Source organism: Podarcis raffonei, chromosome 12 (assembly GCF_027172205.1).
Source record: "Podarcis raffonei isolate rPodRaf1 chromosome 12, rPodRaf1.pri, whole genome shotgun sequence".
Classification (NCBI taxonomy): domain Eukaryota; kingdom Metazoa; phylum Chordata; class Lepidosauria; order Squamata; family Lacertidae; genus Podarcis; species Podarcis raffonei.
Window position 1 is genome coordinate 49,501,779 of NC_070613.1, and position 17,719 is coordinate 49,519,497.

The following is a 17,719-nucleotide window of genomic DNA, read 5'->3' on the forward strand; positions in this document are numbered from 1 at the left end:
TGGCAAGGCATAGCTGGGATAGCTCTTAATCTGAGGGTCATGGGTTCCATCCCTACATTGGACAAAAAATCCCTGCATTGCAGAGAATTGGATTATATGACCCATTGTAGAGTTTCCAACTCTACAATTCTGTGATTCTGTGATAGCTGTGGATTATTGTTAGAAGGAAGAGTTCAGCAGGTACAGAAGGAAGAAGGGAACTGCAGTCAGTTTAAGATGGGGAAACTTGCAGAACTGTCCAGATTGGATGCCATTTTGAATCAAGATGGCAGACAGAACCTTTCAAATCCACACTGATTTTAACTACTGATTTCAAAGCTGCACTATTTTTTTGGTTTCTCAGAATTCGCAAGCAAAGCCAGGAATGCTAGTTATAAATACACCTTTGTTAAATCTATTCCATATTTTGCCTGCCTTCTTTGGTCCAAATGCATCGGTTAATTTAGCATTAACAGCTTATTTGTGCATTTGAATCTCCCATTCTTGTACCTTAGCTATTGCTTTTACCCTCCAATACTGAGCATATCCTGCATGATAACATTTATTTATGTTTTCACCTAAGTCAATAAAAAATTAGCAATAGTTCCAGGCTCACTGCCATTCTAGTTATTCTAGCAATTGCTCTATTTAAATTGGTGCAATATTTTTGAGCCCATAGGCGGTCCCACTATAAACTCTTAAAGGAATTCTGAGTACTGTAATTTACCCCTTTCAACTTACAGTTCCAAGCCACCCTTAACAAACAGACCCCTGTAAGTGAGGTTTTTTCCAGATGTGGAGGCAGAGGCAGGAAAGCAGCCAAAATTGTACCCTCCAGTTTTTTTGGACAAACACATCATCCCTGACAATTGTCCATGTTATCTCAGGCTGAATGCACACCTGGAGGGTATCAGGTTGGCCTATGCAATGAAAATGATCAACTCCCGCCCGGAAACCTGTGTCCCCACTGTGGAAGGATGTGTGGATCCAGAATTGGCCTCCACAGTCACTTACGGACTCACTGTTAAGACCATGTTTTGGAAGACAATCTTACTCAGCTATGAGTGATTGCCAAAGAAGAAGAAGACCTTTATTGGATCCTTGGGAGGACTAGTTCCCCACTCCTGCCTAGATGAAATGACAACGGAAATCTTACTTTCCTGTGATCAAGCAAAACGGAACACAGTAGGGCTCACTTCACAGTAAGCATGCATGGGTTTATATCAGGGGCCGGCAATGTGCGGTCCATGGGCTGGATGCGGCCCACGAAGACCGTTTTACCGGCCCACGAGCCGCCCCTGAACCGAGCTGCCCACTCAGTGAGTTCCCCACACGCTGCACTAAACTGGCACAGAGTGGTGCGGGAACTCGCCGAGCAGTGCTGGAAATCATGTCTGCGCATGCGCAGATACTGGAAATTGCATCTGCACATGTCCAGACGCCGAAAATCGCTTCTGCACAGGTGCAGTTTTTGGCATCTGGGCATGCGCAGAAGCAATTTCCGGCACCACGGACATGCACAGACGCGATTTCCGGCATTGCGCTGTGCCAGTCTGGCCCACGGACGATCTCCGTGGGACTGATCCGGCCCATGGCCATTAAACCTTGCTGACCCCTGGTTTATGTCTTAACCCTATTAACAACATGGAGGGAAGAGAAACTGGACAAAATTCATCCCTTTGCCTCTAAGTGGCTGTTGTAGAGTTCACATGCGCTTCAATAGGGAAATACAACAAAATTTGTAATAGGCAACAAATGATACTCCTAACACTATAAGTTCTCTGTGTGTCTACACAACAGAACTGTGCTTAATACTGGAGACTGGTGCTCTTCCTTTTAAGAAAAGAAAATCACAGACCCTGAGATATGTTGAAATCTTTGCCATCCATTTAGGACGCCTATTGACATTGTGATGCATGGGTCAATTATTTCAAAACATTCAATTTATTAGAGGAGGTTCACAAAAGGTGTGACAGTGCCTAGGCACAATATTCAGAACAATCCTATGCATGTTGACTCAGAAGTAAGGCCTATTGAGTTCCATGGGACTTCCTTCCAAGGAAGTGTGTGTAAAAGGTAAAGGGACCCCTGACCATTAGGTCTAGTCATGGCCAACTCTGGGGTTGTGGCGCTCATCTCGCTTTACTGGCCGAGGGAGCCGGCGTACAGCTTCTGGGTCATGTGGCCCGCAGTGCATGGAAACGCTGTTTACCTTCCCGCCAAAGCGATACCTATTTATCTACTTGCACTTTGACATGCTTTCGAACTGCTATGTTGGTAGGAGCAGGGACTAAGCAACGGGAGCTCACCCCGTCGAGGGGATTCAAACCGCCAACCTTCTGATCGACAAGTCCTAGGCTCTGTGGTTTAACCCACAGCGCCACCCGCGTCCCCGAAGTGTGTGTAGTAATACTCTAATATTGCAGCCTTCGAATGAGTCTTGGCAATAGAATCTTGGATGGCACTGAACAAAAAGACACCATGTATATTGGTTATATTTCTTCTTCTTCTGGTATATATTGCTTTAATCTTTCCGCAAATCTTGGCACAATCGCTGGTAAAGAGAATGTTTTATGACAGGATTTTTATTTGCTATAAAGCAAAAATGCAGGACTGAGAGAATGGTGCTCCAGCTCATGTATCAGGGGAGGTAAACGCTTGAAAACAAATGAATTTTTTAAAACTTCGGTTTTCTCAACAGCTATCTTGAGATCAGAGCAGGCAGTTTTGGACCTAATTAGGTTTACAGAATAAAATGAGAGCGTGTGTGTGTGTTAAAAGATGAAAACAAAACAACAATGTTCATTAAAACTAATAAGGCACCAAGGCAGGCCGCTGTGACCGGGGACATTAATGCTATATAAAGAGTTGTCTTTATTGGGGAAATTTCCTGTTTCATCTTGGACAGCCCTTATCTGATGCCAACCATTTTGCCAAATGCCCATGCCATAGGTAACTCGCAAACAGGGATGGGGTGGAAATTTGATACCGTTCACATTTAAAGGTGAACGTTCCTAAGTCAGACTTTCTAAAACACTATGTCATTTATGTCCATTAATTTTTATGGGTCTACTCTTGAGTAGGACTAGTATTGAATACCACCCAGTATATTTTAGTCCTTGGCACACCTTGTTTTTCGTTGGTGTTTAATGCTATTTTCGAATGATTTTTGAAGCTTGCATTGATACTATTATCATACGATATTTTAACCGGGGGGTGGCAGTTGGCGTACTGGTTCTGAAGGAGGGGAGGACAGGTGACCCCACCTAGGCCCGAAGTCACACCCCCCAAAGCAGGCTCAAAGCTTCTCAAAGCTTTTCAAAATCATTTCTCAGCAGCTAAGCTTCTGCTCATTTGCTCTGCTGTGGCAAAGGCAAAATGTTACTTTTATCAGTACGAGAAGGCTTCAAAAAGCTAATGAATAGACTCTGTCAGAGCAAGCCTGAGAACTGACTTTTATCTCATTCAGTTGCAACATCTTGGACATGCTGAACCGCAAGGCTCCTCGACCCCCTTGGCTTCTCAACCCCTTTCCTGGGAAGAGTCCAAAAGAGTCCCAAGACAGGAGCTTTCTGTTCATGCTCAGCGGAAACTCAACATGGGGCAGGACTCTTGAAGAGGAGGAGAAAGGGGAGGGAACTGGAAGGGGAATATATGCTCTGTGCAAATGACTGTGAACCCGTGCTTGTTTTGTGAATCTATCACACTTGCTCCTTCTACCAGTTCATGGATGGTAGAAATAAAGCTTTTTCTCTGAAACTATTCCTTGAGTGTCTGTTGACTCCCATCTCCCTCTCCCGGGCGCAAAGCTCTTCTCACCCGAGGCTAAAAAGGCTACAGTTCAGGAAACATGAATTAGACAAACTCAATGAATTCCTCGCCCCATACTTATATGGGTCAGCTATAGGCCTACATCTTAGTCGCTTTTTATGTTAGGATTTGCCTTGCCTCAGTCATAGATTTTTAAAGAATTTGCAACAAGATACTACTTGGGTTTGTGACCCGCAGTGAATTTCAAGGGATTCTTTAATGTTAAATCATATAAGATATAATGTAATGTTGCCTTAGTACAATTTTCGGTGTCTTGAGTAAAGTTTGCATTTTCCCATGCACTGAGGGAGGAGGTTAGGAAGTGGGGAAAGACATTGGGGAAGAATACAATGATCTTACAAAAGCATGCCTATGGCACAGAAGGGAAAAAAGCGATAGGTATTTCTTTTACAAATGCAGATTTATTCTATATAGCTTACTGTTCTCAGTGGAGGAGAATGAACAAGCGCCAATAACAGTGGTAGATTTCCCAAGGGGGAAAGATGAATATGACAGTTTGCTAAAGGAACTCAGAGTCACAGTCAAAAATATTACCAAGCTTCAGAAGATCGAATGGATGGGCTGAAATGAGCTCATTCCCACAGAAGCGAAAGAAATGAAACAAGATTCACTCCTGTATTGATAAACTATAAAGGAACTCTGGACAAAGCAAGAACGAAACTTACAAAAACTTACAAAATGTCTAAGGAGGTATAGAGAAAGAACTCATTAGTTACTGAAAAAAGTGTTCAATATTGCAGATGAGGGGTAGATGTTAGGAGCGTGAGATTCAGATCGGAAGATGTACATTTTCTTGATATGGGGTCAAGTGTTCATTCACTGTGGGGCATCTGCATTTGCCAGCCTTTTGCATGAAACCTGGGAGTGTGGGGAGAGAGAAAGCACACATCACTTACATTTCTTTGGGGGCAACTTCCTATGTATTAGCAGCCATGCCTTTTGTTATGTATTGGGTTTAATACATTTTATGTTACAAGGAGCATTCTAACCAATCGTAGAAGCGTTGGCAGACGAATGTTCTAATGGCAAGTAAGCGCATGCTCTTTCAACTGTCAACTGTCAACGGTCAGTTCATGCTTGGGATTACTATCGTGTTGTCCAGTCAGTTTGGTTCTTGTGTTCCTATGAGTGACCTGTTGCATGTCAAGGTCCCCAAGCCACCCCAAATAAACACACACTTCACACAGAATTTTTTTTAAGGTTATTGGCATAATTTTAACCACAATTTTATTAAAATACAAAAAATGTGAGTGGTTGCTTAGGCATTGGTTGCGACTATCTGACCCCGGCGGGGACAGACTGACATTTCGCACGCCCACGTAAGTCAGAAAGTGGAATACATTTTAGGAATAGCGACGGAGCAGGGAACCTGCCCTCAGCCCTCCCCAAATGCACCCAGGGGCTCTTGCGTGGCCCTAGCCCCTTGACAGGGTTCGGACAAAAGCAATGGTGAGCCCCTGTATTCCTTTAATGGAATACCCTTGCAGCAGCAGCATTAGAGGGGCAGGCATAGCCAATCCATGCCCCTCGACCAACCAAACCAAAAACCAATGCCTAACCACAACCTTACAAGTTGTGACGATTTGCTACGCAGTAGGCAAAAACCAAATGGCACCAGCCAATCAGCCAACTGGACAAAATTCCTACCAGGCCCCTGCCCCCAAAGCAGACGACCCCATGACAGGCATAGCAAGGTCAACACGAACAGCTCTAAATATAGGGAGTGAGGGTGGGCAATCCGATGCACGCAGCGAAAAGAGGAAGCTCAACTGTGCGTGCAGGGAGTTTTAACATTTCTGGCTGTCAATCACAAAATGGCAACATTAACTTCTCCCCAACAACAAGGGAAGTCCAATCACAACAGTGGCCAATGACTACTTAGCCCACCTAAAAACTATGGGGTGTCTTGCCAGCCCCCACCGCAACACGTGCTCTCCATGAAGGAGAACACGCTTTGTCACTGACAAATGGTTGAATAAACTTAGTTGAGGAACTTATACTGCCTTGCACTTTTCCCGAACATTTAACACCTTTCTACATACAGGCCACTCTCCATGCAAACAGATAAATGGATGCAAATCTGACATCAGAAACAGCAGCATTCTGAAACCAGTGGGCAGACATTTCCAGCTCTCCAGATCACCCGGTTACTGATAAATTGACCACCACTGAAGAAAGGACCTTCAAAGGGAGACTCCAGCATGAATCACCACTGAACTTATCAGGAAGTTCCATTCTATCACCCAAGGAATGGAGATGTGGTGTTAATTGGCTAAATGTGACCTTTTCTACATGGAACATGCCCACATTTCATTGGATGTCTCACTTCGATTCTGAACAGGTTGAGAGAACATATGACTGTGATCAAGTGCAGCAGCGGAGGCCAATATAGGTGCCATTTCCCCCATTTATGAAGCATGCCTGCAGCACTTTGTGGCCCTGTCTTTTTTCCTGCTCTTTCAGAGGTGGCAGCCATTTTGTGTTATGCCATATCACAGCGTCAGCCATTTTGTAATCAGAGCTCCCAACCCTTTATGAGCATACTAAATGTGCCTAACGGCACAAAAGGTTGGTGGTCTCTGCTTCACAGAGCCAAGCCGTATTTTCATGCTTCCTCTGTTTCTATTTTTGTGGAATGGAATAATATTTTCTTCACCACACAGTGCTAAATAGCAAACAAGTGATGGATTTACATTTCCCCATATTTTCTTTATTTTCATGTTCAGGTGCATTGTCATAAAGGAGCAGGGATGAGGATAAATCCTGTATCCTTTGACACAAGGACTGTCTTAAATAGAAATGACTTCTTTCTTGTTTACTTTCCTTTCTCTCTGGCCATCAACAGGTCTCTTCTTTCTCAATTTGCTACTTTCCCACAGTATCTTGAAACCAAAAGTACCCTTTAAGGATTGTTCCTTCATCTTCTTTTAAACTCAAAAGGTATGAAAGTGATTGAAAGTTGGAGATTGCACATCTAGCTGTGTACACACACAGGAGAGGAATGATCTTTCTTTTTTGGCTTCTGGGAAGATATAGAAAGCTATTCTCAAGTTTCTTTTATTTGTTTCCTTGGGGAATTGATTGTGTCCACCTCTTGTCACATAGTGTGCAACCTTATTCCTTTCTTTGCTCAACCAAGTTGAGAAGTTCCGTTACTAATAGGGATGTAAGACATTGTTTTCCATTCCGCTCTGTATCCGTTGCATGCACCACTGCTTCCATTCCACTGCAGTTCATCTTCTGCCAAAAACTACATCATGCACCTTGCTGTGCACTGTGTTGAAATGACGCCATTTATGTAATAAATTACGTTATTACTTTATTCCAACCCCATTCATTTCGGTGCAAAGGAAATGCAGTGCAAATGGAGGCAGGGAATTTAATCAATTACATATTGGTGATAAACAAAACCTCCAGGGTCAGTAGCAGTATGGCTTTGAAAACCAGGTCCTATGGGTTAAATAGTGCCCAGAATAATTGGTCTGGACATTAATGGAAACAAGAGGATGAAACAAAGCATCCTCAAGCATTTCAGTTTGCCAGATAGAACAATCTCCCGTCTCCTCCTCATACGCCAACAAGATTTGTTGGGTGAATTCCACCCTATAATTATTTACATTTCTCAGTACAAAAGAAAGAGTCGCAAAGCAACTGGACAAGATTAAGCAGAGTTCTTATGAGTCTTTCCCACACTAGTGCTGATTTGGGAAGTCTATGGCACCTTCTGATCTTCTCAGATCTTTCTTGTTATGTATTCAGTGGTCCGTAGTGTTTTGCCTCGAATGTGTCGTGGGAACCCACCTACACTTCATTTCTTACCCGCAGAATTGAAGTCGACAGAAGCATGAATATGAAATTAATGCAAACACTGAGTCACTAGCTTGCCAGTAACACTACTGAAAGGAGGACTTTATTTAGAATCATGCATTCAGCCTGGTTTGGTGTATGTTACTTTTATGTTTTTCTATTTACTCATGCTTCCCTGAAGGAGATACGAAAGCGGTATCACTAGAATTGGTCACACACACAACCTCCACACACATCAAGCAGAATAATTTCTGGAAAATGTGACAATGTGTTTGGAGAAAGATAGCAATTAGATGATTAAAAGTAAGGTGTCAACTGCCAAATTTGATGAAATCTGCTCAAACAAGGTTTGGGATGAGGAAAGTTAATCAGGATATTTTTTTAAAATGTCCCAAATAAAAAGCTATAAAATGGAAGAGTGATTTGGGCTGTCAACTTATACAGTCATACCTTGGATCCCAAACGCCTTGTGAGTTGAATGTGTACAATGTGTACAAAAATACTTATTGTTGCAAACCACCCCAATCTCTGAGTAGTGCAAGTTTGCAGGTGTTCTAGGCACACTTACCCAGGATCTGTGATTCTTTTTGGAAATGAGGCACAGTGGAGACTGTGGTGTCTTTATGATATATGATTTATTTACACTGAGCCTACGATGGAGGGATTCACAGCATTAATAATCCAAGATTATATTTGAGGCAATTGCTTTGCAAAAATATGAATATTATGCATATATTAGGAAAAAATTACACTTGAATACTGGTGATTTTTCATGAGAACCTTTTTTTTTTAATGCAAACTTATGTGGAAATAACTGAAGACTAGTGAAATGGGAAATTGGGAGAAACCAAAACTGACAGATTCACTCATTCCTAGTAGGAAGATTTCCATACTTTTATCTGTTTTAGTATTTTAACTTTGTATGTTTTAAAGTATGGTTGTGAATTTTCATCAGTTTATTGATTTATCTTTTTGTAAACTGCATGGAGGTGTTTTTTCTTCTTTTTTCAATCAAGAGGTGTATACTTTAATAAAAATAAATACATACGTACACTAGCAATGACTTGTGGAGTTCGCAAACATTGTGGCAACCATGATATCCGACAAATTATACTTCTTTTCAGGAAGCTAAATTTATTCCTTCCTGTGAATCTAGTTGCGCAGAATTCTGCATGAATTCTACTCGGGTTCCATGCTAACTTTGGTGAAAAGAAAGTCTCTTCCTCTGCAACCAATGTGGAAACTCATCAGGCTAGGAGAAAGGAATGGATTGCTCTTTGCTTCTTGCACTAGCCTAGTTGGTTGAAGACAAGAATTTTTTACTAGCCTGCTAAGAGGTAGGAGCCAGCATTTCTGCACTGGCTGTTGAAGAAGGGATGCCCCTCCTCTGCAGACAACATTCAAATAAATTTATAAGACCCTTAAGGCAAAGGGACCCCTGACCATTAGGTCCAGTTGTGACCGACTCTGGGGTTGTGGCGCTCATCTCGCTTTATTGGCCAAGGGTGCCGGTGTACAGCTTCCGGGTCATGTGGCCAGCATGACTAAGCCGCTTCTGGTGAACCAGAGCAGCACATGTTTACCTTCCCGCCGGAGCGGTACCTATTTATCTACTTGCACTTTGACGTGCTTTCGAACTGCTAGGTTGGCAGGAGCTGGGACCGAGCAACAGGAGCTCACCCCGTCGCGGGGATTCGAACCACCGACCTTCTGATCGGCAAGTCCTAGTGAAGGAAGGTGAGGACAGGTGACCTCACCTAGGCCCGAAGTCACCCCCCACCAAAGCAGGCTCAAAGCTTCTCAGAGCTTTTCAAAATCATTTTTCTCAGCAGCTAAAAGGCATTAGCTAAGCATCAGAAACATTCCGCTTGCTGTAACTAAAAAGATTGCAACAAAGGTAGGGAACACAGACCATTGTTTCTCAGGCCTCTCTGATGCCTTCTGGCCTTGCTAAAGAACCACATTGCAACTTACTTTCTGTCCGGGAACCATGCCAGAACAAGAGATTGAAACATATCTGAACACTCTGAAACCCCTTTCCTGGGAAGGGTGCCAAGAGGCCACAATAGTCCCAAGACAGCTTTCTGTACATGCTCAGGAACCTCAACGTGGGGCAGGACTCTGGAAGAAGGAGGAGAAAGGAGTAGGGATTTGGAATGGGTATATATGCTTGTGCACATGACTGTGAATTTCGTGCATGCTTTTTGTCACTTATCACACTTGCTCCTTCTACCAGTTCATGGATGGTAGAAATAAAAGCCTTTTCTCCGAAACTATTCCTTGAGTGTCTGTTGACTCCCACTTCCCTTTCCCAGGCGCAATATTTTTCCCACCCGAGGGCAAAGCCTCATAAGGCTACACTAGGCTCTGTGGTTTAACCCACAGTGCCACCTGCGTCCCATAAGACCCTTAGGAGACTAGTAAATGTTTTTGGGTATTGTTAACTTTTGTTCGCAAGGTTCTGCTGATGGTTTAGTGTTTGAACCAGGTTGTTGGAAGGGGAAATTTTCAAGCAAAAATATAATACCTGCTCCTGTTCACAGCCTAGGTTTTAAAACTGTGTTTGAGGGCAGAGAATGAGATGAATAAGGGTGTCTGCACTTCCCTCAAAGAAAGGCATGGCCCAAATTATTTGTGATGTGGTGCTGCAGACAAAAGTTGGCTAGACTTCTGAGCACGTTCTTGGTTCCTGTGCAGGGACCATGAGGCCAAACTGACCTGATTCAAACTGCCCCACACAAACTGAATGCATATTCTAGAACATTCTGCAACTTCATGGCATTTCCACAACAGAAACGTCGTCAATGAAAGAGTTCCCTCCGGACAGAAATTTGAAAAACTTTGGCCTAGAACAGTCTACACCATAAGGACTTAATGGCATTCCTCTGTCTTGTTTTTGTCATCTATTACAATATTCGCCAAAAATTAGAGCTTCAAAACACAAATAAAGATTAGGTCTCTTTCTGCTCATTATGTAAACAAACACTAGTTAAGGCTCTCTATGCCCAAGAGAATATTTGTTTTAGACATTTACGAGAACATAATGCCATTACCAGCAGATGGTTATAGTCCATATGTTACAGCTGCAAAAGGGGGAAAATATATATAAAACAAGTTGAACACTGTAAAAGTTTCTCTCTCATTTGCAAGCAAGGTCAAAAAAACAAGGCTCAGGGGAACAGCTGTTGTGAGGGACTAGTCTGCAAATTAAGTAGAATGGTTTTGTGGGGGTAACACATTCCTTAATTTCCACTCAAAAATGAGCCCAAAATCAATTTAGTTCCCTAACGATGGCATCCCCTGCCCTCAAGCTCTACAATTAGTGTGTTGCAAGAGACAGTTGCTAAAACCTTTGTTCATAAAGGTAACGTAGACAAGAGACTCTCTCACTCGCTTGCCCACTTCACATGGTTGTTGTGTATATAAATACAGTGGTACCTCGGGTTAAGTACTTAATTCGTTCCGGAGGTCTGTTCTTAACCTGAAACTGTTCTTAACCTGAAGCACCACTTTAGCTAATGGGGCCTCCTGCTGCCACCACGCCGCCGGAGCACGATTTCTGTTCTCATCCTGAAGCAATGTTCTTAACCCGAGGTACTATTTCTGGGTTAGTGGAGTCTGTAACCTGAAGCGTATGTAACCCGAGGTACCACTGTACATGGTAGCAGATCACTTCTTAGGTGGAAAAGCTTTAAAGAACTTAAAATGCTAGTGCATTCTAGCTCTGTTTTTTGGGGGGATATTATTCGTGTTCACAAGTCTAACAACTGGCCTATTGTTTCTTATGTTTCAGTGACACAGTGCATCAGTGCATATTAATATCTGTCCTGGAGGTCTGAGCTATGCTGTGGGGGCCCAGATGATAATGATGATAATTCATTATTTATACGCCACCCATCTGACTGGGTTTCCCCAGCCACTCTGAGCGGCTCCCAACAGAATACTAAAAACATTAAAAACTTTCCTAAACTGGGCTGCTTTCAGGTGTCTTCTAAAAGCCAGATAGTTGTTTATTTCTTTAACATCTGGGGGGTAACCTGTCTCTGCCCACATGTTGCCTCAAATCAATTTTGGGGCAGCAGGGGTGTTTAATTAGGTGGGTTTAAATATGTAGGGAACATAGTTGTAAAGCAGAGCCCTGCAGCCTTCCCACCCAATGACCCATTTCCTGACAGATTTCTTAGATCACTACCTGGCCTAACCCAGGACAATCTGGAAGTGCCTTGGCCCAACTTGGCCCAAGCCTAGCTCTCCCTGAATCAGCTCAATTTGGATCAGGATTCAGGATTTAGCCAAATATGGTGCATTTAAATACAGTGGCACCTCTGGTTACGTACTTAATTCGTTCTGGAGGTCTGTTCTTAACCTGAAACTGTTCTTAACCTGAAGCACCACTTTAGCTAATGGGGCCTCCTGCTGCCGCCGCACCCCCAGAGCACAATTTCTGTTCTCATCCTGAAGCAAAATTCTTAACCCGAGGCACTATTTCTGGGTTAGCGGAGTCTGTAACCTGAAGCGTATGTAACCTGAAGCGTATGTAACCCGAGGTACCACTGTACAGTCATACCTTGGGATAAATACGCTTCAGGATAAATATTTTCGGGTTGCGCTCTGTGGCGACCCAGAAGTAACAGAGCACGTTACTTCCGGGTTCTGCCACTCGCACATGCGCAGATGGTCAAAATGTCGTCATGCACATGCGCGGAAGTGGCGGGACGTGACCCGCGCACGCGCAGACGCATCTTACGTTCTGTTCAGGATGCGAACGGGGCTCTGGAACGGATCCCGTTCACATCCCAAGGTACCACTGTACAACATTCCACCTGAATTTCATTTTCTGCAAATATGGGTATCAAGGCCCTCTTCACCCTGTGGAAAACCCTAGGTCAGGTGAAAGCAAGAGAGGTTGCTGATGGCACTGGAATTATGCGATGAAGGTTACGGTTGATACAAATGGGAAAATTGTCTTTGTCCACCATCACGTACCCTGGTGAGAGCTTGGATGTCTGGCAACATCTGTATCACAGTTGATCCTCTGGTGTAAAAGGCAGAGGAGAAATGGTCTTGCCTGTTGTGGCTGAGGTGAGGAGGTGGCCCCAAATCCTTCCCACTGAGTGAGTGCCAAGGTTGTGACTACACAGTTCTTGCTCTTATTTGGCTCCCAAATTCAATTCATGGGCGTTGGGCTGGGGGCTGGGTGTGCACTGGGATAAAAGAATGCAATTGGCTGTAATGATAATGCTGATGATCATGATCACAAAATTTTCCCAGTCTGTATATAAAATAGTAGCTATAATGAAACCTGCCACTTTATAAATGATCGATGATTTATGTAATTCTTCACAATTGTATAAGAGTGCAGATCTAATGGCTATGATTCCTCCGACAATAGCATGTGCTCATTCAGTTATGACACATTCTATTATAGTCATCTTCGTTTAGCTCTGCTTTTCTAAATGAAAGCAGGATGCAAACCTAGATCTGTCACAGCTGATGAACTTATTATTGGGCATATAAATTTCTGCATTTAATTTCTCACTGTATGTATCATCTATTGGTTCCTCTTTTTTTGCATACATTTGCCCTGTTGTTATGAGAAAGATTAAGAAAGGACCATCAGTACCAGAAGTTGTGAGTGTTGCTGGACTTGTTCTTGTTTTTTTGTGTTAAGGGGTGGCACTGTGGGTTAAACCACAGAGCCTAGAACTTGCCAATCAGAAGGTCAGCGGTTCGAATCCCCGCGACGGGGTGAGCTCCCATTGCTCGGTCCCTGCTCCTGCCAACCTAGCAGTTCGAAAGCATGTCAAAGTGCAAGTAGATAAATAGGTACTGCTCCGGCGGGAAGGTAAACGTGTGCTGCTCTGGTTCACCAGAAGCGGCTTAGTCATGCTGGCCACATGGCCCGGAAGCTGTACGCCGGCTCCGTCGGACAATAAAGCGAGATGAGCGCCGCAACCCCAGAGTCGTCCGCGACTGGACCTAATGGTCAGGGGTCCCTTTACCTTTATCTCTACCTCTGACCTCTTTTTCTTTGCCTTTATCATTGATCTGTTTTGATGTCATAGTGACCCTAGGTATGCAGATTTGTCACAGACCCACCTCTGATGCCATTGGTTTATATGCTCTGATATCATAAAGAGGTTTATCAACTTTGAGCAGATGCACATGGTAGCTAATGAACTTCTGAGGGCTCTGAATACTGTGGCCATGAGCAACTTATAGGAATGAACATCCTCATCTCCGTGTTAATATCCAAAGTGCCTTTAAAGGTCACTTTGGAGATATTCAATAGTTCTGGCATATTTTGATGAAAATAAATCCCAAATGCTGAAGACAGTTTGGAGACTTCAGCTGGAGCAGAATTTGGCGACCACGTTGAGTGTTATTTCACCGATCCTGGTCCAACTGCACTGGCTGCCAATTAGTTTCTGGGCCCAATTCAAAGCACTGGTTTTGACCTATAAAACCTTAAACAGCTCGGAACCACAATACCTTATGGACCACCTCTCTCCATCTGAACTGATCCAGACCCGGCGATCATCATGAGGCCCTTCTTCATGTGCCTCCTCCACAAGAGGTCCAGAGGTCGCCAAAAGAAGATCAAGCCTTTTCTGAGGTGGCTTCCCAAGGAAGCTCAACTGGTGCCTTTATTACATATCTTTAAGTGCCAAGTGAATATGTTTCTCTTCAATCAGATGTCCAGCTGATTCTATGGCCTTCTAAACATGTTTGTGGCAGGGGTGTTTTGGGTTTGTTTGGTTTTTTAATGTATTTTGTATTCTCCTTTTGTATTTTTCTGTTGTGAACCACCCTGGGATCTTCAAATGAAGGGTGGTATAAAAATTTGTTTTTATATATGCTGGAAGCCACCCAGAGTGGCTGGGGCAACCCAGTCAGATGGGCAGGGTACAATTATTATTATTATTATTATTATTATTATTATTATTATTATTGAAATAATTTTTATTTGATTTTACAAGTGTAGAATTATAACAATACTAAACACATATCCATATTTAGAGATTTCTCTGAATCTCCAGATTTCCCACCCTCCCCTCCATGTCAACATTTTCAACTGCATATTATGTCATAAACCATATTTTATGTCTCTCCATATTGTCCTTAATATTTGTTGCATTACAAGTGTTATTAGAATCCTGCTAATGTTTTCATCTGCTTACAGTGGTCTCCTAAACAAATTACAAATTTTCCCCATTCTTTCTTGAGGTTTTGTTCTCTTGATTCCTAAGTTTTCCAGTCAGTTTTGCCATTTCGGCATTGTCCAACAGCTTGGTTTGCCATTCCTCTCCAGCATGTATGTTTTGGCCTGGATCATTCACTTGAACTAGAGAGGTGTCTCTTTGGAAAGGGTTAATGTATGAATCAGACTTGCACTCTCCCCAAAATATTTTGTTGTTTCCTTTGCTCTTTGCCCCTCTGCTGACACTGGAACCACTCCTGGTCTCCTTAGATGTAAGTCAAATCAGCAGAATGAACCTCAGTGAATGAAGTGTTGCTTAAATTCTGCTATCAATATTTTCCCCCCTGTTTAAGAAAAGGATGATTTATGAGCTGTGTGACATTTGGTGACAGATTGCCTCTCTTTGCTTTTTGACAAAATCTTTTATTGCTTCCCAAGGATACTTCAGTGACCAAGTTATCACTCTTATATTTTATCCCTAGAGTTGCTCATAGTTGAATTCATTACTCCCTAGGGAACTCATTATAGCAGAGGGGTTTTGTTCTGTTTAGAGGAAGCAAAGTGGCCACTGTTCATTCTGCTCTTTCACATGTGTTGCATTGCAGCAGAGAAAATACTGCAGTATTGCAAATGGAAACTGAGCAATGAGACACATTGGATGGTTACTGAAGCCCAAAGATCTGAGAAAGGAATTCGTTTCAAACAGCCTGTATTATGAGCCCTTTTACATATACAATAAGCTGGATATAATTCAGTCTTGTCTGTATTAGGCCACGATCACATGCACATTCACCTTGGAGTAAATCCCATTAAATTCAGCTGGACTTGCTTCTGAGTAGGCATGCTTAAGATACTGCTATCAGTTAAAAAGAACAAATTCAGTTCCAGCGCTCACAGAAGAAAACGTATTTTTAAGGCTGAAATCCTTTGCACAGTTATCTGGGGAATAAGTCCCACTGGACTCAATAGGACTTAATTCAGAGTAATTTGATTCAGTTCCCATTTAAAAGCAAATCTATCTAATTCGTACTCTCTGAAACAATACACAAATTGAAACACAGCCATCCTTTGAAATCCCCACTTCTTTGAATTTTGCAATGCAGTTCTCCAGCTAAGCAATGTGTACATAAATCCATATACTATCGTTAAGTGGTGAATTTTCTTGAGGACTTTAACAAACAATAGTAAACTGATGTGGAAATGCAGAGAACTGATTTTAAGACTGGAAAAATGAGAAACTGGGAGAAACTGAAATGGACAGATTCGCCTATCTCGGCTTCTGAGTAACCATATAGGGAGAGAAAGAAACGTTGCTATTATTTTTCTAAAAGGAAAGGAAACCTATCCTTTTCTGCTCTGAAACTGCCAGGGGCTCTGAAGTGAAGCTGAACTGAGTGAATAGATTTCAGAGAGAGAGAGAGAGAGAGAGAGAGAGAGAGAGCGCGCACCTCTAAGCTTTTGAGAATAACTGTTCCCTTTTGTAGTTTCCATTGTTTTCCAAGACAACTGTGATAAAATACACAGTAGGGGTTTTAAAAGAAAAATATATAATTTGTGATTGCATAAAACGGTTCCTCTGTATTAAATATTTCCCCCTTTTTTGAAGTCGGTGCATTAGCTTCTTGAAAGAATATGCAATGCATGCATAAACCGAAACCTGATATTCCCAGAGTGGATGCTGCTAGCAGCCTACATGCCAATCTGCACACTGTTCCATTAATATTAAAGACTTTTTGGTATAGATTTTCAAGTCTCAGCTTACATGCCAGCTAAACACACAGGCATTCCTGCTGGGTGTAAACAGAAACAACAATGTTTGTTTGCTTTTCAGATATATATCACTTCAGAACAGGGTTAGAAAACTACAGCCAAAGTGCAGCACCTGCTCCTCTGCCCAATTTCATGTAGGTGGGATGGAAGGAGAAGCAAGAGAGAGGGAAGATGGAACCAGAAAGTGGGAGAGGAATATATATGAATGTAATTAACTAGCCCTTCCTTGGCCATCTGGCCAGTATTCAAATTGGGTCTCTTTCAATGTAGATGCATTTGACCCTAACTTAGATGAGTTGCATTCAGATCAAAGCAATGCAGATAAGTTGTGTTCTTCGAGTTCATCCCATCTATTGCCTCGGGGTTTCATTTAGGTACATTGCTGGAGGGTGGGGAGAAATTTGATTCAGTGCACACTGGTGGGCGAATCTACCTAATTCACTCTTTTTGAAACGAATCGTGAAACAAAACCCAGCCATTCCTTCAAAATTTGCACTTCTCTGAATTTTGCCATGCAGTTCTCCTGAAAAGTAATGCGTACAAAAATTCATATACTAGAGTAAAGTGTGAAAATTAGTGAACAAAGCATAAAAATAATTGTATAAGGGGGATTTACTTTTTTTGCAAAACTGTGTATATTAGGCAAAATGCGTACAAAGATATTAGGAGAAATTCACACTAAAATGATGCTGAATTTTCATGTAGACTTGATTTTGTTTTGTTTTGTTTTTTTAATTCATGTGAGGGAAAATATTTTGTTTCAAAATTAGTAAATTAATATTTGCTGTGACTGTTTTAGCTATGGGATCACAAAATCAGTGTTGGATGGGGAGGGCACACAATTTTAAGCTGATCTGACTTGGACAGGGCACTTGACAATGTGTGTATCTTTGCATAATGGTGATCAATATGCTAACATTTGCTTTGTTCTCAAGCATGAGATATGTATTGATATAGGACTGTCATAAACGATGGATGATGGTTCACAGGATTAAAGAGCTAAGGTAAAGTATCCAGGTCTTAGTTTGTTCCTTGCTTTGATCAATTGTCCTACATGATGAATGGGAAAGTTCAATAGTAAAGGACATCTATATTCTATAGTAATATTGTTGGGATAATTTAGTTACACAA